The sequence below is a fragment of the Mustela putorius genome, unplaced genomic scaffold, assembly GCF_011764305.1.
Source record: "Mustela putorius furo isolate JIRA1106 unplaced genomic scaffold, ASM1176430v1.1 tig00000508_pilon_pilon_pilon, whole genome shotgun sequence".
In the NCBI taxonomy this organism is placed as follows: Eukaryota; Metazoa; Chordata; class Mammalia; order Carnivora; family Mustelidae; genus Mustela; species Mustela putorius.
In genome coordinates, this window is record NW_025421402.1 from 4,770,019 (window position 1) to 4,793,968 (window position 23,950).

Genomic DNA, 23,950 nt, shown 5'->3' on the forward strand with positions numbered 1-23,950 from the left:
ACAGTATGTAGCCTTTTCCAATCGGCTTCTTTCACTTAGTAGCATGCATTTAAGCTTCTTCCATGTCTTTTCATGATTTGATAGCACATTTTTTTTTTTTTTAGTGCTAAACAATATTCCATTGTCTGAATGAACTACAGTTTCTTTATTCACCTACCAAAGGACATCTTCTTCACTTCCAAGTTTTGGCAATGAGGAAGAAAGCAGCTGTAAATATCCTTGAAAGGTTTTTGTGAAAACATAAGTTTTTAACTCCTTTGGGTAAATAAGAAGTAGCGTAATTGCTGGGTCCTATGGTAAGAGTATGGTTTGTAAGAAACGTCCAAGCTCTCTTCCAAAGCAGCTGTACGTTCCCAAAGCAGCCTTCCCACCAGCAACGAACGAGAGTTCCTGTTGCTCCACATGCCCGCCAGCATCGGCTGCTGTCAGTGCTCTGGGCTGCCGAGAGCCTGATGCGGAGTTCGATTCCAGGACCCTGAGATCATGACCTGAGCTGAAGGCAAAGGCTCAACCCACTGAGCCGCCCAGGCACCCCAATAATGATTATTTTTAAAGAAGATTTTATTTTGATGTAATCTCTACATCCAACATGGGGCTTGCACTCACAACCCCAAGATCAAGAGTCACACACTCCACTGACTAAGCCAGCCAGGCGCCCCGATAATGCTTATTTTAATAGGAAATACATCTATAGTACTATGTGCCAGAAACTCTCCAAAGCAGGTTGCATATTTGACTTAACTCTGCAATAATTCTGTGAGTGAATATTGGATTATTTCCAGTTCACAGACAAGATATCTGAAGTAGAGTCTGGGCAAGACCATAGAGTTAGTAAGTGGAAGAGCTAGGGTTCGAACCCAGAAAATCTGGCTCCAGAGCTGGCGTTCCTTATTGCCCTAGATTCCCTCTCAAGTTCATTATAGGTTTGTTGCATAAATGACTACATCAGAGAGAAAGCGACAGAGACGATTGGGAGATAGTACAACAGAGCAGGTGCTCTGTTCAGATCAGAGTGAATGAAAGAGGCATTTGCCTCTGAAGGGCCCCTTAAGGTTGTTGATGGATGGACTCTGGAACAGGGATACTATCCTGCCCCCACCCCTTGTTCCTTCTGGGATGAGCAGCACAACGCAGGTAACTGGTGAGACAGAGACCGAGTCCTTTGTGAGGGGTGTGTTGAAAGGATGCCACAAGACATGTTAGTACTGAACCACAGATATTTACTGCTGAGATGTTCAGGACATCAAATAAAGATTCAGTTGGTCGGGGCTGCCTGGGTGGCTCAGTGTTAACCCACTGAGCCTTCAGCTCAGGTCATGATCTCAGGGTCCTGGGATCGAATCCTGCATCGGGCTCTCTGCTAGGCAGGGAGCCTGCTTCCTCCTCCCTCCCTCCCTCTCTCTCTCTGCCTGCCTCTCTGCCTACTTGTGATCTCTCTCTGTCAAATAAATAAAATCTTAAAAAAAAAAATCAGTTGGTCATTCACAGCAGCTCTGGCTCAGCCACAGCCTTTTTAGGGGGAGACACTGGAGCATCCAGGGTGCCCTGAGGTCACTGCCCGCATTTCTGCATCTGATCCAGTTCTGGTCACAGCAGGGGGGTCCGTTGTTGATCCACCTCCCCTTCCCCAGTCACCCCATGCCAGGAAATTTTGCTTCCAGTTGTGTCATATAGAAAAGTAATTTTCCCAGACAGTGAAACTCTAACTGAGCAGTCTTGGGGAATGTTCTGCTCCTCCCTGGGGGATACCTGGATGTCACAGCCTCAGTCAACAAGGCTGGTTCCCTGAGCTAACTTTTTGTTCTGTCAGTCAAGCCATTTCTGTTGTTCCTGCTCTTTAAAGGAGAAACGTGGCACTTTTTACACGGGGAACAAGGTCTTGGTGGGGCCTCTGGAAAGAGAACCTCGCTTTGACAGGGATGAGAGGCATGGGACAGGAGCTGACTCAGAGAGAAGCTGGGCAGACAAGTACAGACAAGAAGCAGGGCAGAAGGGCACCTGGGTGGCTCAGTGGGTTAAGCTGCTGCCTTCGGCTCAGGTCATGATCTCAGGGTCCTGGGATCGAGTCCCGCATTGGGCTCTGTGCTCAGCGGGGAGCCTGCTTCCTCCTCTCTCTCTCTCTGCCTACTTGTGATCTCTCTCTGTCAAAAAAAAAAAAAAAAAAAAAAAAAAAAAAGAAGCAGGGCAGAAGCCCCTGCAGAGATTGTGTCTCCTGTAGAGGCTGCCAAGCTCCTAGAAAGCCAGAACCAAGATGGCGGCCCAGGACCTCCCAGGAGAGGGTGGGCCTCCTTGAACACACCTGGATTCCAGCCTCCTGGGCACACGAGGAAGGTGTGGGCAGACAAGTACAGTGCAGCCTACAATACTAGGAAGGGATCTAGAGGCCAGAGAGGGCTGAGCGTTTCTTACTCAGGAGGCTACAGGATCTCCTGGGGTTCTGGGCACTAGGAGAGCAGATGACAAGTGGACCCAAGTACGTTCCCAGTGCTGACGCCTTGAGAAGAGGTAAGGGGAGAAATCCGGAAGGATCAGAGGCTCCCCAGCCCCAAAAGCAGGGGCCCCTGAGCTTCTGTGGTTAACAACCACCTCCTAGAGGGTTGGGGCACATAAATGGAACTAGGGATTTTGGAAGCTTGAGCAGTGCCATCTGGTCTTGCCTTTTCCACATTTGGGGATATGTCATGTCATTGTGTTGGACATTCCTGAGGGATTGCCTTTAACTTCTTACAGAAGTACTTCTCACTTAAAAAAAAAAATTTTTTTTTGAATAATCGCTACACCCAGCATGAGGCTCAAACTTACAACCCTGAGATCAAACATCGCATGGTCTACCAACTGAGCCAGCCAGGCGCCCCACGAAAGCCTCCTTTTAAAACCTTCTCTTCTGGGGCACCTGGGTGGCTCAGAGGGTTAAGCCTCTGCCTTTGGTTCGGGTCATGATCTCAGGGTCCTCAGCGGGCTCTCTGCTTAGCTGAGAGCCTGAATCCCCCCTCTCTCTGCCTGTCTCCCTGCCTACTTGTGATCTCCCTACAAATAAATAAATAAAATCTTTAAAACAAAACAAAACAAAATTAAAACCTTCTCTTTTCCTCCTCTCTCTCTCTCTGCCTGCCTCTCTGCCTACTTGTGATCTCTCTCTGTCAAATAAATAAATACATAAATAAATCTTTAAAAAGGGCGCCTGGGTGGCTCAGTGGGTTAAGCTGCTGTCTTCGGCTCAGGTCATGATCTCAGGGTCCTGGGATTGAGTCCCGCATCAGGCTCTCTGCTCAGCAGGGAGCCTGCTTCCTCCTCTCTCTCTCTCTGCCTGCCTCTCTGCCTACTTGTGATCTCTCTCTGTCAATTTTGTTAAAAACAAAAACAAAAACAAAAAAAACCTTCTCTTTTTATGTTAAGAGGAAGAAAGCCAGGTACCTGGTTGGCTCAGTCAATGGAGGTGGAATGTCCAACTCTTTTTTTTTTAAGATTTTATTCATTTATTTGACAGAGAGAGCATCCGCAGAAGTGGGGAGGGGCAGAGGCAGAGGGAGAAGGAGGCTCCCTTCTTAGCAAGGAGGCTGATGCAGGACTCGATCCCAAGAACCTGGGATCATGACCTGAGCTGAAGGCAGACGTTTAACCGGCTGAGCCACTCAGGCACCCCAAACATGTAACTCTTGATCTCGGGGTTATGAGTTCGGGCCCCACAGTGGGTGTGCAGATTACTTAAAAAGAAAATAAATAAAAAAAAAATTGGAAGAAACCTTTTTCTAGCTTTGGGTCCATTTATGTGAAGCTCAAGAACGGGTGAAATCGACCTATGGCAAGAGAAACTGGGAATGGTGGTGGCCTCTGTGGCATGTGCTTGTTTGTCTAAGCTTACTGAACTGTAGACTCAAGTTCTCAAATAAATACATGGAACAACCCTCTTGCACTGTTTTTAGGGAAGAGATTTTCCCATTCTTCTTCACTGTAGAAAGGTGGCTGGCCAGGCCCCCAGGGAAGCAGTCAAGTGTCTTACAAAGGGCATAAGAGACTGAAGGTTGCTGGGAGTAGGGTGGGGGATGGGGGATGGACATTGGGGCAGGTGTGTGGAGTGAGCCCTGGGTGCTGTGTGAGACTGATGAATCACAGACCATACCCCTGAAACAAATAATACATTATATGTTAGTTAATTGAATTTAAATAAATAAAAAAAGAAAGTGCCTGGCTTTGGAGTCAGTTCTGGTTCTAATTCTGTTCTGCCATGATTACTGTGACCTTGGATAAGCTGATTTCTAACGAGGTAGGAGGGGCACCCGGGTGGCTCAGTTGGATAAGTGTCTGCCTTCTGCTCAGATCATGATCTCAGGATCCTGGGATAGAGCTCTGAGTTGGAGCCCGCTTCTCCCTCTGCCTCCACACCCCTGCCCCACTATGTGTGCACTCTCTCTCAAATAAATAAATAAAATCTTTAAAAAAATAAAATGAGTTGGGAAGTTGCTGTAAGTAATCAAGCTCTACAGCTAATTGCCTGGCTATAGACGGTACACAGGCAGTCACCTCCTACAGGAAGCCTTCCCTGTGCTCTCTAACCTGTGTCACGTGTCTTCCTCAGTCCCACACAGCCAGCCTTGGTGTATATGTTGTTCAAATCTGTGTTGTTGAGACAACCCTGGACCTCTGAGGTTGCTTACTGAAGAGTCAAACAGCAAATAGGGAATCTACAAATGCTAAGTGTCACCTTTTTTTAAAAAAAATTAATATATAATGTATTATTAGCCCCAGGGGTACAGGTCTGTGAATCGCCAGGTTTACACACTGCACAGCACTCATCAGAGCACATACCTTCCCCAATGTCCATACCCCCTCTCCACCACCAACCCTCAGTTTGTTTTGTGAAATTAAGAGTCTTTTACAGTTTGTCTCCCTCCCAATCCCATCTTGTTTTATATATTCCTTTCCTACCCCCTAAACCCCCCATGTTGCCTCTCAGCTTCCTCACATCAGGGCGATCATATGATAATTGTCTTTCTCTGATTCACTTATTTCCCAAGTGTCCCCTTTATTGTAATATTTTATCGTTCTGGTCCCCAGCCCCCACGAGGCTCTCAGATCTTGAGGGCAAGGGCCGGGTCTTCCTCACCTTTGTATCTTCTCTGCTTTAACAAGTGGTTAGTATGTGTTTAACCAGTGAGTGAACACATACTACATAAATTAGTACAAGCGTAAGTCATTGAATTGACGCAGGAAGGAACACACGCACTAGTGAATTATGAAGAAATGAATGAGTCTCTATGGACCTATTTAGCAAGAGACTTTCATTAAAGTTAAACTGTCCCTGCTCCCCTTCCCCCAGAGGATTTACTTGGAGACAAGTCCTGGAAACCAGCCTCAGGTAACAAAGCTCAAATACAGGGGTGGGTCGGGCTAGGTGGAGACATCCGATCAGTGGGGGGATGCATACTGTCTCCCTGGTTACCAAGGAGTATGGGCCCCACCCTTTGCAAGCCTTTGGGCGCCAATCCCAACCAAGGTGATAGGCTGGGTCAAATGTCTACTAGGGTAAATTGTAACTCAACTGGTCACCTAGCATCACTGTGGAGTTTCCTGTGTGTGTTACAATCTCATTGGCCACCTGAGCGTGGCCAGGCCCGACCGCATGGCCTTTGCCCTTAAAAACTAGTCTGTGAAACAGAGAATGTCGCCCTCTCTTGTAAGAGGGGCGTCCCCGAACGTTTGGTTAGATTCTTGATGCTTGGCGCGAAATAAAGCTTTGCTTGACCTTCGCTTTATATCAGTTTCACTCCTTTAATCATGGACCCATTATTGGGGCATAACAAGTCCAATCAGGGCATAAGGGAGGGACTAGGTGAACGGTGGGACAGTGAATGAGGACATTGCTGAATGAAAGAAGGACTGAGGGTTGCTGGAGGGACAGCCCCAAAGGAGGGCTCCGCAGCTGGAGTTCTCCAAATACAACCATTCTAGAGGATTTCTCTCCCTTTGCTTCCGGTCAGCATCTACCGCTGCTTTGTGGACACAGCGGTGCTGAGGGAGTGTGAGGCAGGGCAAGCCTCCAGGAGGCAGGGAGCTAAGTCCACGGCTTCCTCCTCTGACACCACATCCCCAGCAGATCACCCCAGTCTTGTCCTTAATGGAGCACAGAGTGGCTGTCGGGAGTTTGCATTATTTATCTGCTCTGTAACATTTACTGGGATGTAGTGTTTAATAACTGTCACTCCAATATATCTTCTCTTAATCCCTTCAGATCTGCTGCTGTGGCAATTTTAAACATTTATCAACACTCTCCGTGTATTCGCTGGTTGGGCCGCAATTTTCTTGTAATTAAAGATTTACAAGACATCGCTTGAGATTTACAAAGGGTTGGTCGAGATCAAAGGGGGAGCAGAAGAGAGATCAGGTCTTGCGATCTGTGGCTGGGAATTCCCAAGCTGGAGTTTGCTCTTCCCCAGGAAAGATGGAGCTTCCTTCACTGGCTCCCACTTTCCTCTCTCTTTCCTGCAAACCAGTGTTCCAGTAAGCAGAGCTCACAGTGAGTCCCAGGCCACGGTGTGGTCCTGCCTCCCTCTGGAGGCCCCCATCACCCCACGGCAGCCTGGAGCTGGGTGCTGGGGGACAGCAGGGAGCGAGGCAGAAAAGGTCCCTCCTGACGTGGGCTTATGTTCTAGTGGCAGAGGCAGACAATAAATGTCAACAACTTTTTTTTTTGTCTGATACGTCCTCGGATAGAGGACGTATCAGATATTAAACTGATAAGAACAGATACTACACTTGATCTTAGCCAAAAGGCCGAGAAGCGATCAACAACTTTTTTTTAAGACTTTCTTTTCTTTTCTTTCTCTCTCTCTCTCTCTCTTTTTTTTGAGAGAAAGTGAGAGTGTTCAGGAGTGCGCAAGCAGGGAGGGGCAGAAGGAGAAGGAGAGAGAGAATCCTAAGCAGGCAGGATCCCAAAACCCTGAGACCATGACCTGAGCCAAAATCAAGAGTTGGACACTTAACTAACTGAGCCACACAGGCACCCCAAATGTCAACAAATTTCTAAAGATCATTTTGGATTTTGAAATATGCTATGGAAGGACTACATAGTGACCGAGGGTGGGAAACTAGTATCAGAGTTCCTTCCCTTAAGCAATAGAAACTGACTCAGCAAAAAGAAATTTCTGGAAGTTTCAAGGATAAAAGAGAAACAGGGGAAGGCGAGGCATAGGAACCAGAGCTGGTTTGTGGCAGGCACCAACAGACCGTCTCTTCAGAAGGTGGCCTTTGGGGAAAATGTCTTCTGACCGTGTTCTGTTTTGGTGACAATGCCCAGGAGTCACAATACAGAGACCGAGGTGTTGGTTCTTGAGCAGGGGTGAGCGGGGGCACTTTGACTGACAGCTTCACCCGGACTGGGTCTGTTCGGGGAGAAGTAGTTAAGCAAAACAGAGTCTGAGTGATGAAACCCAAAGAGGGGGGTCACAGGTGCTGGCCAGGCTGAGAACATTAGGGGCATATTCATCTTAGAAGGCTTCCCGGGGAGTATCTGAGCTACCATCAAAATGATGAGAAGGGGCCGGACACATGGAGAACTGGGGAAGGAGGGACATGGAAGGGCAAAGCCCTATGGTTGGAAAGAGCTTGGATTTTCAAGGGTCTGGCTGGCTGGTTTGATCTTTCCTCACAGACCAGACTGGGGAATGGGCCCATCTCCAGGTCCACACAGGCATAACATGGGTTAGGGGGCCAGAATTTTGTTTATTCCAGATGGAATGGAGTAGAAGTCTCAGGCACAGGGGGTGTTCCCTAGCTCCTAGGACAAGGCAACCAGTGAGCATCGAATTTTGGTCAAGTCGTGTTTCTGGAGGCTGGCACGGGGGGTGGGGGTACCAGGCACTGTATTCAGTTCGTTAGGCTAAGGATGACTATGATATAGCACAATCCTCAGAGCGCGGACACGCTGGTAGGGAAGACACACACAGATCACGACAGCAGGGCAGTGACAGCAGGAAGCCTGGAGAGATGATTCGAAAGCTGCTTCTTTTCTATGCCGTGTTGTTAGTGCTATAAATTCCCCACAAGGACTGCTTTGATATTTTGTTTCTCTAAGTCTCTGTTTCATCACGTAGAAAACAAGAATCATAATAGTACCTTGTTCACATGAAATTTTTCTAGGGATTCAATGGGATAATATAGGAAAAGTGCATACACCTGGTACATAAAAAGTGCCCCCAAAATTTTAGCTATTATGATTAATAATAAAAGCATGTGAGTTCCACTAACCCAACACCAATGACTTTGAGATGTTGCATTTTTATTTTCCTTCCATTCAAAACACTTCCTAGTTTCCCTTTGTTTTGGCCCATGGATTGTTCAGCGGTGTGTTACTTACTTCCCAGATATTTAGGGATTTTCTAGTTATCTTTCTGGATCGATTTCCAATTTATTTCTCCTGTGGTCAGAGAGCATACTTGGTATGACTTCAATCCTTTAAAATTTACTGAGTGTTATTTATGGCCCAGAAGATGATCCTTCTTGATCAAAGTTTCGTGTTTACTTGACAGAATGTGTGCTCTCGGCTGCTGTTGGGGAGGGTGCCGTGCGGTGGGGATGGGGTGAGATCCGGTGAGGATTGTTCCAGTCATTGATAACCTGGCTTGTGTTCTGACTGCTTGTTCTAGCAAGTGTGGAGAGCAGGGGATGGAAATCTCTGACTGGAATTTTGGCTTTGTCAGTTTCTCCTTGTGGTTCTATCAATCTTTGCTTCACATATTTTTGGCGCTCACTATACAGTATGTGAATATTTACACCTGTTGTGCAATAAAGAACTAGACCCCAAATGTCGGCTGAGAAAGCTGAGAAGCCATAATCTAGAGCTGATGAGACAAGACTGTTCGACGTCCCGCATGTCAGGGGTCTTCTGGTCGGGCCTGTAGGAGCTCGTGTGAGTGGTGAGCACTGTTCCCCTTCACCTTTTTGATGTCCATCCCCCCACTCCCCTTTGCACAGATTCTTCGCATGCACATGCTGATGAGAACTCAGCTGTCATTGAGGGAGATTCTCCGTGTGGATCTCCAGGGTCCGCCTCTGAGCAACTCTTTCTCTGCAGCTTTCTTTCTGCAAATTCTACCTGCCCTGTACCCTCAGCACCATCTCCTCAACTCTGCAAGCCCACCAGGCCCCATCTGAAAGCCCTCCCCCACCTGGGAGCCTCCCCACCCACCATGGCCCGGACACTCCCTGAAGGTAGTGAGCCTGGGCAACCATAGTGATGGTCTTCTGTATTTACCATCTCGAAAGGATCACTGTGCTGCCTTGCCTGGTGCCTTGCCATGTCCTGTAAATGGTTGTTTCATCTAATTTGTCTGTTTTTTTTTTTTTTGTTGTTGTTGTTATTTTCAGTGGGAGGGTAAGTCCTATCCCTGTTACTTCCTGTTGTCTGGAAGCTGGTCCCTTTGGATTTTGGAGACCAATTTTATGATGCTGATGCCACCTGTGGCAACCTCAGTAAGAGCATCCCACTGGAGGTCCTGAGGCATGAGAAGAGGACAGAGGCCAAGTTTCTCAGGTCGCTATTCTTTTCAGCAATGATTTTGGCTTTGTCCTGGCCCTGATAGGCAAATCTCCTGACCCCTGGACCACACATGAGTTTGCAGCTAAAGCTACTCATCATGTGGACCTAGCCATCAATTTAAGCATGCCCAGCAACACCTCATCATCAAGGACAAATGTTCTCCATGGAACTTGGCCACGAAGATCGCAATGGCTCATGCAAGTTCTAGTAACAAGTCACTCAACCTCCCCAGTGTGCCCACTCCTGGGGCTCTGCCCCATCTGCCTCCATGTACCTCTATAGATTCATGGGAAGTTGACCAAGGAGGAGAATGATCAAGATGGCTTTGCAAAACTCTTCACAATGTTCGATATCCACCCAAGGTAAACTATCTTAGCGGTACGGCTCTTCAGAAGTGCCCTTGAAATGGACAGAGGACAGATATCCTCCCGATGGGAGCACTTTGAGTAGTACAACTTGTTGACTACTTGGCTTGGAAGGAAAGAGGGCCTGAGGTAAGGTTCTCACTAAGTCATGCACTTTGCTAATGGTTTGGCCAGATGGTCAAGAACTTGAAAGAGGTCAGATTCAAGAACTGGTGACAAGCAAGTTAGGAAACGATATGTGGATGGGCCTCTTGGAATAGGCACAGAAATTGAGGATGTCTGTGTTCCATTGGATATTTACCAAGCTCCTATTGGTAATTGGGCAGACAATTCCATTAGCAACCCCAGGGTTTGCTCAGTGGGCTTCTGAACCCAGTGGCCACGGTGACAAGTTGAGGGCATGGCAAAGGCTTCCCCAGAGAGTCTCACCAAGGCTAACCTGCCATTGTTAAATGCTGACCATTCCAAAAGCAGAAATCAGCCCTGGGCTCCTGACTTGGTACAATAACCTATGGGGGCCATTCAGCTGCCTCCACCCAGGTAGGTTGTTTCAGATCCCACCGGTCTAGAGGGCATGACTTGTTTTCCTGAAACAGACAATGGTTCCCAGTGGAATGAATGGTATTCAGGGTCACTTTTGTAAGGATGGTGGTCTGCAGACCTTTGTTTGTTTGTTTGTTTGTTTGTTTTCCTAAGGAATAGGTTCAGGAATAGAACCAGGATGTGGCACACAGATTTGGCTGCCATGGGCGGATCATGAAGAAGGTCCAGAGACAGATTGGGAGGTGGTGCATGAGCCAGAGTGGGCTACAGGGGAGAGTGAACAGCCAAGTCCTGAAACATTTATGCTTTGCACAGAGCTGAGTGATTGTCGTGGAGTGTGTGTGTGTGTGTGTGTTGTGCATGCCCATATCTCATCTTTCTGATCAGCTGAGGAGGGCTTTCAGGCAAGGGATGATTAAAGAAATCTCAGAGGGAGGGAAGAGTGGGGCAGTGTCTCATCCCCTTGTTTATTCAGGGGCAAGCATACATTCTCCCACATAAGAGTTTCATTTGTTGAATGAGAAAAAAGAACAGGAGACAAAATGAGCAAATCTGTGTACCTTCGGGTTAGAGGTCATCTCTGACCCAGCACCATCCCCCACCATTCAGAGACTGTCTTTGTTGACCTCCCCCTGCTGGCAGCCCCTGGTGTCTGCTTGCTGTTCGATCTAATGATTGCTCTAGCTTCCACTGATCTAGTGCTTTCGTACCTTCGTGAGGGACTCTGTAGGCATTAACCTCATAGAAACCTCAGAACGCGAGAAGGTAATTATGCGTACATACTGGCGAAGAAGCAGTTTCAGGTAACTTCGTCAAAGTGACCCAACAGGTCAATGAGAGAGTCGGGAATTGAAGCCTGATGGGTCTGACATGGTGGCTTGTGTTCATAAAGCCTCCTCTGTACCGTTGGGATATGCACAGTGCCGGAGGTCTCACCACCTCAAAAGAGAGCTCATGTTCTGGCTGTGGAAGCAGATATAAGCAATCTCTTGTGCCCGGGATATGTGTTGCTTAGCCAGATTTGGCTGTTAGAAAATTTCCTTACGTCAAGTTGAAGCCTACCTGCCTGTAATTCGTTCTGAGTGTCCTCTGTGGACTCCTGAGAACCATGTTCCTCCCTCCTCCCCACGATGGTCCTACCTCTGGTTGCAAATACTGTTAGCCTGGGGTGCTCAGGCTGAGCAAGGTGAGGTCTGCCCAGTGCGGAGACTTTCCAGACCATTGCCTCCTGTCTAGACACTATATGGTTATTAATGCCATTTCACCTCACATTAGCTTTTTTTGGCAGGAGAAATTCTTCCCCTGCTCTGGGCTGCTTGGCTGAATGACTATGGAACTTAGCTCAGAGCAGGAGATAATAGGAGAGGGCAGGACCGACAAGTTCCCCTGGGTCTGGTCTGAGTCACCTGTGATTCTGGTCTCCGGGTCTAAGAGCACGGCAGGGAGAGAGGGAGGGGAGCCCGTGCATGAGCTGGAGTGCTGCTCCTGGTTTATGGGGTGACGCTTAGTGGCAGTGTCTTCTGGAGCAGAGCTGCACGCTGTGCGTGTGCGTGCGTGCGTTCGTGTGTGTGTGTGTGTGTGTGTGTGAGTACACATGCACGTATGTGCGGGTGGTGTAGCAGAATAATCTAGAAAACAACTGTTGAACCTTTGCTTCAGCCTCGTCTACCTTTCCATCCTTACCTTGGAAGCAAATGAATCTTGTTTCACTGGAAAAAGTATCTTCCAGACTGAGCTGAGTCTGCACATGAGATAACCTTCAGATCATCCCCCTGAACCTCCAGGCCGCAGTACAAAGAGGTGAGTTAGGGGGCTACACTGGGGTGGGAGCCAGGAGGTCCAGAAGCCCAGTCTGGCCTCCCGTCGAGGCTGGAAGGAGAGGGCACGCTGCCTTTCCACCTGAGCCCAGGCAGAGTCCTCTGGGACCTGTGCACGTGGGGAGGTGGTGGTTTTCCGTAGATGTGTTCCTTTCGTGCAACTCCAGGCTAAATGGCTTGGATTTCCTCCTCATTAGGATGTAACGTGGCTCCTGATGCCCAGAAGGGAATGAGCATGAGAGCTCCAGGTCACTAACAGACTGAAATCGGTAAGGGCAGGGAACCAAATGCACCCAGGGACAAAGAGGACAGGCGCGTGGGGCTCTGCTCTCTCCTGCTGGCCACAGCACGGCAGCTGCGAGAGGGCAGGCGTCTTGGGCTTCCATCCCAATGTTGCCGTCAGCTCGCTGTGTGACAAAGGGCTGCGTCTCACCCACCTGCCCCATGAGGGAATGGCTTGGGGACCTGTGGACTCTGGTTTGAATCCTAGACCTGATCTTAGGTAAGTCACATAAACTTTCCGGATCTTTGTCTATAAAATGAGTTTAAAACTCTTCACCTCCTGGGATTTCTGGGAGGAGCAGAGACACCCCTGTCTCACAAGGTCATTTGGTGAAGAACTGAGTTGTCGCTGTAGGGAGCCCTTGCTGTCGCTCCCGCCGTCATGGGACTAATGCCATGGGAGTAACAGGGCTAATGGAAATGAAAGCTCTTTGGGGTCCTGTGTGCTGTTATGAGTTAGCTCGATAACAACAGCCGTATTTACATAAAAGTCCCCAGTCGTCTGTGTTCCCAGGATGGACAGCTCTGGGGGCCCCAGGGGAGAGTACCAGCCCTTAGGGACAGACCCCCTTCTGCACGCCTCTCCCCCAGATCATTTCTCTTCCCTTATAAACGTTTCCAATTCCAGGACCCGCCGTTTACCAGTTATATGAAAAAGATTCAGGATGCTGTAGGGGACATTTTTGTCGTGCTAAGGTCTCTCCATTCCGCAGGGAATGGCCAATTACAGCCGGGCTCGGAGAGATGCATCACCGTCACACCTGGCTCCTAGGCTACCCTCCCCCTCCCCCCGGCCAGGCTGGCTGCCCGGGCAACAGGCCACAGATCCCAGCTGTCTCCTAGCCATGGCAGGAGGGCCGAAGGGGGAAGGACACGATCACTGGGCAGAAACTGGGACACCAGGAGGCCTTGAAGAAACCATAAACTCTTCGTTCCTCAGTGTCACAGGGCAGGGGACAGCTAGATAAAGTCAAAGACATCAATAATCCAGAGCTTTGGATCAGATTGCAAAGGAATCCAGCATTCACGTTTCATTGCTTGGTCCCCGCCCTTCTGCCTACCCTCATTTCCCATAATTTTGGGGAGGCCCTGAAAGGCCAGAAGACAAGAAGGAAGTTGAAAGATCCGGCTAATTTTAAACTTGACATTCGTGGTTGCACGTTAGAACACTTTATGCGGGTGGAAGGGGGATGGAAGCTGGCCAGCCCTCCCCCCCACCCCCTGCCCCCCACCCCCTTGCCCTCCACCCCCCTACCCCCCACTCCTGCTCCTCCCATGTCTCATCAGTCTCCTGATTCAGGCCTGCATGCATTTACTCACACATTCATTCACTCATCAAAAACTTGTAATGAACATCTACACCGAGCCAGGCCACGTTCAAGGTGCCAGGGATAAAAAGTGAACAAGACTGCTCTGTTCCCAGAACCTAGTCTTTTCAGAACATGAGCAAGTCACCAGGGAGTACACCCAGTGTGCGAAGATTCTCACGATCCCCATTATAATGCTGAGAAGAGGTTCCGACTCAGAATGGGGGCGGCCACGGAAGGCTTCCTGGAGGAAGTGACATCTAAGCTAAGACCCTAAGGTTGAACAGAACCAGCTAGACGAAGAGAGGAAGGACAGTGCTGTGGGGAGCATGTTCCAAGTGGAGAGAGCACTGTAAGCAATGTCCCAAGATAGACTGCGAGCGTGGTATGTTCTAGCAATGGAAACTCCTCCGTGTGGCTGGATCTCAGACAAGGAGGGAGTGACACAGCAGATGTGCTGAGAGGTGGGCGGGGCTGTGCGGTGAAGTGCAGTGTTGACGTGTCCAGAAGTTTCATCTGAGGGTTGTGGGGAGCTACGACACATTCGAAGCAGGGAAGGAACTGGATTGAATCTGAATTTTAGAAGGAGCCTTTTGGCTGCTGATTTGCTGCCTCACACCAAAAGGGAGGCAGGAAGGCCAGGTTGGAGACTATCACAGTGGTGCAGGGGAGAGCTGACAGTGGCTTGGACTTCCACACCTGTGTCCTCAGCCAGCCTCTCCTGCGTTCATCCCCTTTGCCCTGGGCTCTGACCATGGGCCCCACGCAGCCAGTGGATGGGGCGGCAGTCCTGTTCTTACCCCAAATCTTTCTCATCGCGGAGTGCTCCCGCAACAGGAGCGATTATAGGAGCACCATTGTTCTGGGGAGTTTGCTTGACTCACTGCCTCGCAAGTTCTTGTTTTCTTTGTTCCTCGCAGGCCTGCTAGAGCACAGAGCTCATCAGGGCCCAGGTCACGGCCACGGGACTGCCCCAAATGTGGACGGAGAAGTGAGCTCGGAGAAGCCTGGGGACGATGACACCAGTCGTGCGGACTGATGTTCTCATTTCAAGTCAAGCGGTGCTGGGAAGCCCATTGTTCTCAGGGACCTCTGAAAAACAAAGCAGGTGGAGACACGAGAGCCCTTGTGCTCAGTGGGTGGGAAGGTAAAATGGTGCGGGAATGGAAAACACCACGGCGGTTCATCAAACATTAAACATAGAATGACTACATGATCCTGCAATTTGAACTCTGAGTCAAGACCCCAGAGAAGGGAAGGCAGGGGTCTCAGAAAGCTGTTTGCACACACATGTTCCCAACGGCCTTGTGCACAAGAGCTAACAGCTGGAAGCATGGCAGGCGCCCATCAGTGGAGAAATGTGTAAGCAAAATGTGGTCTCTACATCCAAGGAAATACTCAGTATTAAAAAAGAAAGAAATCCAGACACCTGCTACACAGCATGGATGACCCTTGAGGACTTTATGCTCAGTGAAATAAGCCAGTCACAAAAAGACCACATGATTCCACTTATTTGAAGTCAAGGTCACAGAAACAAAAAGTAGCATGGTGGTTACCCAGGGCTGGGGGAGGGGCCAGCGGGAACTTGACTTAATGGATAACAGTTTCCGGTTTGGGAGATGAAAAAACTCCGGATCCTAGTTGCACAACTGTGAGTACCCTTAATGCTTCCGAGCTGCACAATTAGAAACGCTTATGATAGTAAGTTTTAGGTCATGTGTTTTTAAACCACAATTAAAAATTAAAATAAAGAAATCATATCTTTTATATAAATTTTTTTTTTTTAAAGCCAAGCAGGGGGGAGGGTAGGTGGTCGGGGTGTTAGCAGCTCTCAGCGGGAAGTGAGAGAAGTTCTTTTTTTTTTTTTAAAGATTTTTATTTATTTATTTGTCAGAGAGAGAGCGAGCGCGAGCGAGCACAGGCAGACAGAGTGGAAGGCAGAGTCAGAGGGAGAAGCAGGCTCCCTGCGGAGCAAGGAGCCCGATGTGGGACTCGATCCCAGGACGCTGGGATCATGACCTGAGCCGAAGGCAGCTGCTTAACCAACTGAGCCACCCAGGCGTCCCAGCGAGAGAAGTTCAACCCAGATTCTGACTCCCCTCCTCTGGGCTGCTCCAAGTAAGGGCATAGGTCCCCAGGCTTCCCCCTTGTCCTCACTGGGGTTGAGGAGGAGTGAGAGGCAGCTGGAGGAGGAGGAGGGGGAAGAGACTTACTTACTTACTTCCCTCTCTGTACTAATCAGAGCCTGTTTCTTCTCTGCAGAATTGATGGGCAGGCGGAAAGGTGGGAAACACGATATTGCTTTTGGTCCCACACTCCTCCGGGGTGTCTCTCCCTCCGTATTTCTCTCACCTGGTTTCTCTCCAGAAAGCTCCCTGAGGTCCGGCTGGAGCCAGGGGATGGCTGGGCTGACAGGCTGGCAGCCCCTTCGATCCATCTGGGGAAGAGTCAGCGCGGAGGGAAGGCTGCTGTGGATTTCCCTTTGGCTTAAGTGCGACGTTGCCCTTCCTCATGCCCCCTCTGGCTACAGCAGCTGGACCCGATGGGGGTCCCAGCATGGGCCTGCTGGTAGCACGCCCCGACGGGCTCGGCCGCGGGCACCCAGTGGCTTGCGTGGTTTCTCAGATGCACCCATCTCTGCCACCGCAGGGGTTCCCCCAGCTCCAAGCCCCACTCTGCCATTAGGCCTGACCCATCGTATGCCTGTGTCGGGGGTCTTGACCACACACGCACCGTGACTGAGTTCCTCTGTGTGCCAGGCACTCGGGTTCCCTAAGCTTTGTGGCGTCTCTCCGCCAGGATGAAGTGGGTGTCTGCTGAGGGGTCGGCAAGGAGGAGGAGAGCCGGTGTCTTTATTCAAAACAGGGCAGGGGCGCCCCGCTGCCTTCGGCTCAGGTCATGATCTCAGGTACCTGGGAATGAGCCCCGCATCGGGCGCTCTGCTCAGCGGGGAGCCTGCTTCCCCCTCTCTCTCTGCCTGCCTCTCTGCCTACTTGTGATCTCTCTCTGTCTAATAAAGAAATAAAATCTTTAAAAATAAATAAACAAACAAACAAACAAATAAATTAAAACAGGGCAAAGCCCCACTGGCCTCCCTAGTCTTGGCTGATTCTCCTCTGAGCTCTTCATCTGTGTTCCCCTCCTGGATACTGGCTTGGTGCATTGTCCCCTCCATCTAACCCTGGATCGCCGCCATCTTGTACTGCCGGCCTAGTACAAAAACGCTTTCACTGGGTGAGACTCGACTCCCTCATCACAAGGTAGACTCCCAAGGGGAGGGGAAAGGCTCTTCATTTCTTCTTGGACTTTGCAGCGGGATCTTAACACAACTTTTGTTTTGTAAAAACTGTAGCTCTTCGTCTGTTTCCCATGGGCCTCTCCCAATTTTTTCTCTCCATCGCATTGACTTCTGAGGGAGCTGTTGTGTCATGATCCTTGTTGACATTCTTGTCTCCAGTTATTTATTGACTGCCTCCCACCCTGCCACGAGACTTATTTTCTCCGTGGCTCTGTCGGTGGCTGAAGCACTGCTCGCACGGTTGGGAGCCGAGATGCGCCATTTCCCTTGGCAGTGGTTTTCCATCGTATCTGTTTGTGAGGTGATGACCACCCACCATCAGCAGGGACTGATGAAGATTTCTGGGCTGGGGCAGGCTGAGGCTGTGGGCCAACGGGAAAGAACACCGGAGGGGAGGTCACGGTCCGAGTGCGGTCAGTTCCTCTGTGAGTGTTTTGTGTCACGCTGCCTCTCGTGTCCCCGCACAACCTGTGGGAGCCGGAGAGTTAGCACTTGGGTCACAAGGAGCTCCATCTTGGCCTTCTGATGCTCTGAGGGTGGTGTCGGCTACAGTCCCTTTGCCGGGTCTCAGTGGCTCCCACCACTGAGGGAGCCCCCCTGAGCTGTGGTTTTGTCACGTGGGAGGGGAAGCCTGGGCTGAAGTGCTCCAGAAGTTCAGAGCTAATGAGTAGGAATCACAGGGCCAGGCTTTTGGTTCAGTCTAAGAGAGAAATTTGAAACAAATAGAGTTGCTATAAAGACAGGCTGCCTTATGAGATGGGAGCTCTCTGTCACTTCCAGTTTTTAAGCTGCGAGGAGATGATGGGGCGGCTGTAGAGGGAAGTTCTATGGTGGGATGGGGGGGGGCCTGGAAGACTCTTCCAGATCTGAGAGAGTCATTAGTCTCTATCATGGTGCGAACTCCTGAGGACAGGGCTGACTTTATTCAACCCTGTATCCCTGGGGCACACCATAAACATGGCCATTGCCTCTTGGGTGATGACTGAGCGAATGCCTGACTAGGTTCACTGAACGCAGGACCCATCCTCCCAATGGGCCTTCACATCTAGCCACACTAGAAGACAAAGGCAAGGTTATTTCCCCATAGTTCTTCCCGAAGAAGCCAGGAGTGGATGATTGGAGCCCTGGGGAGAGAGGAGAGGTCCTGAAAAAGAGGGGCAGCTGGCTCAGTCATAAAGGTGGTTTTGAACGTATTGAGCTCCTACTACAGTGACTCTCAGCCTTGACTCTACATTTGAGTCACCTGGGGAGCTTTCAAGAGAAGTAGTAATGGCTGTATCTCGCCCCCAGAGACTCAGGTTTAATTGGTCTGTGGAGTTGGGCATCAGTTTTTAAAGCTCCCCTGGTGATCCTAATGCACAGCCACGGCTGAGAATCACTACGTTACTAAGTGCCAGGTGCTTTACCTCAATTTTCTCATGAATCCCCCAACAACTCACGAGGCAGCTCGCAGCGTCTGGGCACTGGTCCCGAACCCAAGGCACCAGAGTGAGGTCCACCAGCCCTTGTTCACAGATGAAGTGGACAGCTACCACAGGACCACAGCCAGGATTTGAATCCAGGTGTATCCCTCTGTCCAGACCCAAACGTCCTCCCTTTTGCATGTGGTCCTGCATGGTCAAAGCCAAGACATGCTGTGCTGCTGGTGGGGAAGGGACTGGGGTCTCCCGCTAGCCCTGGGTGGATTCTTTCTCCCTGTCACTTGGTGCCAGGATGGAGCTCCATCTGGAGCCCAACTGCTCTTGCCCTAGGGAAGCAAAGGGCAGAATACCTCAGGATTCATTCTAAAATGGTTTTATTAGGTGCTTAAAATAGCTTCTAGCAGATGGTGTGTAGAATGCGGAACTGGAGCAGAGCTGCAAATGACATTTACAAGGTTGTGTGTGTTGGTGCAAGCACATGCCTGGGCACGTGGACACACAGCTGGGGTGTGAACAAGCAGGGTGGGGGGGTTGTCAGAGACGTTGAAGAACGGTGGAAGGGGACATTAAGGAGAAGCAGAACAGGATGGGTGATTCTAATCTACCTAAGATTACAGAGGAGGAAGCCTTGAAACTGGTTTTCCCAAGGCACTTGGGTGAATCCCGTGCCAGCCTCCGGCACATAGTAGTCAGAAAGATGTTGTTCCCTGGCGGCGGGACCTCTAATGTGGCTCCTGGGGTTGAGGAACCCATGGAATTGACATGGGGGTGCAGCACATTTCCAGGAGGCTTGTTGATTTTGATGAGCTAAAAGCCTGAAGCTGACTGAAGGTTAGGGGCAGGCCCAGGAATGCTTGGTTTGCAAATGAAAACACGGGGAATTCACTTCCTTCATTTAAAAAAAAATGTCTACCTGCGGAAATCTGAATCCCATTAAGGTACAGGGATGGTGGATGTCCGCCACTCGGATCCTCCCCAACAGATTCTCAAAATGTTGGGGGTGTCCCTGTTTCCCTTGGCAGCTCCCGACTGGACTCTTAAGGCTTTGCGCTTTTGAGTGTGACTCTTGGACCTTCTCATGTGGTAATTCCTGATTTTTCAGAGTTCTGGACCCATTTCAGAGTCTTATTAAATCCAGAGTGTCCTCTCTTTGGAAAATTTCACAATCAACACAGAAAAATCTGTCAGCAATTCGTAGAGGCCAATAGACTCTCCAGGTCCATCTTTGAGCTACTGGCTCTAGTGGAGGGTCCCAAGGAGGAGGACTCAGTCCAGCCCTGCCCTGAGCCAGGACACTAGAGGGCTCGTTCCCTTGCACTGTGACATGAATGGAGATAATGACACTGAAGCCAGGGGAAGGCAGGGGCCTGAATCAGAGGACTCTGTGGCTGGCTTCAGCTGTGAGAATCGGGACTTCCATAAGTGGTGGCTGGTGACCCTTAAGCTCTGAAACTAGGACCTGTCACAGCTCACTCTCTCTACTGAGGCTCCTCTGCTCTGTCAGCCCCTCTCCTGTGAGTCCTGGGGCTCTTGCTCCCGTCCACCACACATCCATTCCTTTAACCCTTGCCAGTACAAGTGAGAGCATCTTCTTTTTATCGTCTGTAGTTAGTGCCTGATTATTGCCAACTAGCCTCCCAGATCCCCGAGAGGAGTGTACTACACTTGCTTTCTTGTTTTCGATGTAGAAGATAGTGTGGGTAAGTGGGTAGAACAGGGGAATTGGGAATTAGAAGATCTGTGTTCAAATTCCAGCTCTACCCTTATTGGTGGTGTGACCTGGGGTCAATGATTTAAATTTCCCAAGCTTCAGTCTCCTTACCTGTAAAATGGGGACAATAATCTTATCTGTGCTGCCTGACTCCTTGAGTTATTACCAAGGACAGACGAGAAAGTAGATAACCAAGAGCTTAGTAATGGGCTGCAGTGGGCCGCCCATTATTCTTACCATGAGGTTGGGCCGGGTTCCTTCTTTTGTCCTTATAGGCTGACAGCCTGGCCCTTTTTGATTTCTGGTGACAGCAGTCAGGGGATGAAGTAGCGCTCCTTACCACCATGTCCATGTACTCGAGTCCTCTTGCTGCCAAGCCAGCTACCGTTTTTCAGGGATGGCCCTTTCAGAGCTCTAAGGCATCCCCCAGCAAGACCACTTGTCTGCATAGTGGTGCTGAAGGTGGGAGTGGGGAGCTGTGGGGATCGGAAATTTCTACAAACAAGGCACAGGGGATCTCTGGGTTCCTTAGTCGGCGACTACAGGAAAGAGAACCTGGAGGGACACAAAGACACTGAGTATATGCCAGGGACAGAGTGGGGGTGTCATGGAAGGTCACAAGCAGCAGAGCCAGCTTTGGGATGAAGACAACAGGAGACGGGCTCAGGCAAGCATTGTGGTAGGACAGTGATCTGGGCCACTTGGTCAGAAGGTGGCCATGGGGGACTGCATTTTCTAATTAGTGCTCTAACATGGGTGCAAAGGCCAGAGCTGCCACCTGGATACTTGCTTGGTGCCGTGTCGGGCTCGGCGTTGGGTCTCCAAGGAGCTCCTGACTTGCCCAGCTGCCGCCTGGGCTCCGAAGCAACGGAAACCCACTGGGAAAGCTGCTCCTGACATAATTCTGACCAACAACAAAGAACTGGTTGGTGAGGGGAGCGATCAGCCCCCTGGAGGAAGCCACTACGCTGTTCTAGAGTTCCTGGCATCTACGGGAGGGAGGGGTGAGGGGGCAAAAATCAGACACACCCCCCCAGACTTCCACAAAGCATGCTTCAAGAATTCAGAGAAAGGAACCAAAACTGTGATTCTCAAGAGAATAGAGTTCAAGAGGTTTTAAAACTGAAGTCCTGACAATGAAGTCTCAAATTATACTGAGTGTTTAAAAAAAAAAAAAAAAAAAAAAAGAAAGAAAGAAAAAAAGAAAAAAGAAAAGAGGGCAACATCTAAAAATAAAGGTGGCTGGACAGGGGAGCTCTCCAGTGCACACAGATTTTAGAAGTTCTTGTGTTCTCAAAAAACTCCTGACATACTTTTAAAGTGTATGAATTTGAATAGAGTCGAGCGGGGTGGTTAAAACGAGCCCTTGGAATCCGTGTTTGAATCCCAGCTCTGCTACCTACTAGCTGTGTGACCTTGGATAAATCATTTGACCTCTCCCCAGCTCTGATACCTCAGTTAGTAAAATGGGGATAGTGGTATCCCCTCTATAAGGGTTTGAAATGCAGTGGGGCATGTGAATGCTGACCAGAGAGGCTGGTGCACAGACATTCTCCATAGCCCTCCTTACCAGCTGTCTATAAAAAATACAGGAGCTGCTCTGAATCAGAGGGCTGCAAAAGGATCCTGCCAAAGGGCTGGAATTGTATGCGGAAGGTGAAAGACGGGTTGATGAGACCCTTGGGAAAACTCTGCAGAACACACAGGGGCTCTCTCTGGAAAATCATCAAGAAGGAAAGCAGACGTCAGGCCGGAACAGCAATGCGTTGTCTGTGGTGGACAGAAGAAGGGCAGGGTAGGGACTCCTGCTGTCCCTGCAGCCTCTCCCTCAGAGGGACATGCTTGATGACAAGCACGAGATGGCACTGAAGGCCGGTCAGGGTGGTTCTTCACTCCCTGGAACGAATCCCACTGGCTGTTGCAGGGCAGGGCACTGACGGAGCCTGCACACGTGATGGTGGGAGCGACCTTGAAGGATCAACCAGGAAGGCTCACACTTGCCCTTCCCTTTGCTCTCTCGCTGTGGCCACACTAACCTCCTTGCTCTTGGTCTTCATTCACCCTTACTGTTCTCTTCGGCCTGGATCACTCTTCCCTTAGGGCTTTGCTCCAATATCAGCTTCCCATGAGGCCTTCCCGGAGCACCCCGTGCAAGGCCCCATCGTCCCCCAACCCTCTTGGGTGACTTACGTTTTTCTCCACAGTCCTCATGACCACCCTGCATACGGTCGATTCTTGCTTGTGTGTCCTGTCCATCAACTTTCCCCACTCACGACAGTGCAAGGTCCACGGGCTCAGAGATGTGTACCTGCGTCTCCATTTCCGACCCCTCTGCTTCCCACCTAGTTACGTTCATTAACTATTTGTTGGTTGGGGGAGACATGTTGGTTGGGGGGGGGGGAGAGCAGAGGGAGGGACAGGAAAGGAGGAAAGGAAGGAAGGAAGGAAAGGTCCGGAAAGATCAGGAAAGGTCCGGAAAGGTAAGGAAAGGTCTGGAAAGGCAAGGGAAGGCCAGGCAGGACAGGAAGGGAGGAAAGAAGAGGGCACAGTTAGAAAGAAGCTGCCAGACTTGGTTGACCAACCATCCCAGTTTGTCCAGGACTGGGAGACTTCCTGAAACAAAGGATTTTCAGTGCTGAGACCAGTAAAACTCCAACTGGCCACCTACACTCACTTAGCCAACAGCGTGTACTTCTCTGAGTGGGGACTAGGCTGCTAGCTCCCAGGACTGCCTCCCGCTCACCCTCTCCGCGTTTCACACAGCTTCCCACAAAGCGTGTCCCTGGGAGGTTGCAGAAACGTGGGCTGCAAGACAGCGTGTTTGAGCGGCGTGTAGGTGGCTGAGTGGCCACGCCAGGCACGCGGAGTGATGGAGCCCGTCAGGACGGTGGGAAGGCTGTGCGGTGAGCCACGGAACGGTGTCCCAGCTCCACAGTCAGAGCCGTGACGGAGCACGTGGCAGGCAGAGCAATCTCGAAGGGGCATGTCCTAGGGAGGGAAGGCTAATACCCAAGAGCTGGGCCGCGTTTTGAAATCATCTCGATGTATGGAAATGACAGACCCTTTGTAATAACTTAAAATGTAAAGGGAAATAAATACTGTTTTCTATTTACGGTTAAAGAAAAATCCATCTTAAATGCACAGAAGAGACCAGGCTTAATGGCTGTTTTGTTTTAGACCCAGCATGTTAGCTGCCCACACGCTCGGTCCAGTGTGAAAACAGAGACTCTCCCCACAGAGATGGTGTCTAAACAGACTTTTGGGGCGTGGTGGCGCTGTCCCCCTGCCAAGCCCCACACACCTGAGCTAAGTACCCTGCTCGGTACCAGGGGAGGGGCTGCTGGCTCTCATCTGCTTGGTTTCTAGCTCTTCTAGGACACAATACTCTGCAAAGCACCTCTTCCTTCCTTTCCCCAGCTGGCTATGGCCCCGCGGTGACATCTCTGTGACAGGGAAGAGGCCACTCCCTCCCTCCTCTGCTAGCTCACCCAGTTTCTCTGGGTAGCCACTTATTTAGGACTGGGGATTCAGCTGAGAGATAGGTTCATATACCTACAACAGTTCCCTGCCTCCCCCTCCCCCCCAAAGAAGGAGGGATTCATTGTCAAGGGCACAAGAAGTGTAAGGCCCATGGCAGCCAGGAGGCAGCAGTGCAGGGGGTCCCAGGAACC

General features: G+C 50.1%; 1 pseudogene; it reads right to left on the bottom strand.

Annotated features, from left to right (window-relative positions):
• Nucleotides 1–6,664: 6,664 nt before the first annotated feature.
• Nucleotides 6,665–6,783, bottom strand: LOC123392353 (annotated as a pseudogene).
• Between the last annotated feature and the right edge of the window lie 17,167 nt (nucleotides 6,784–23,950).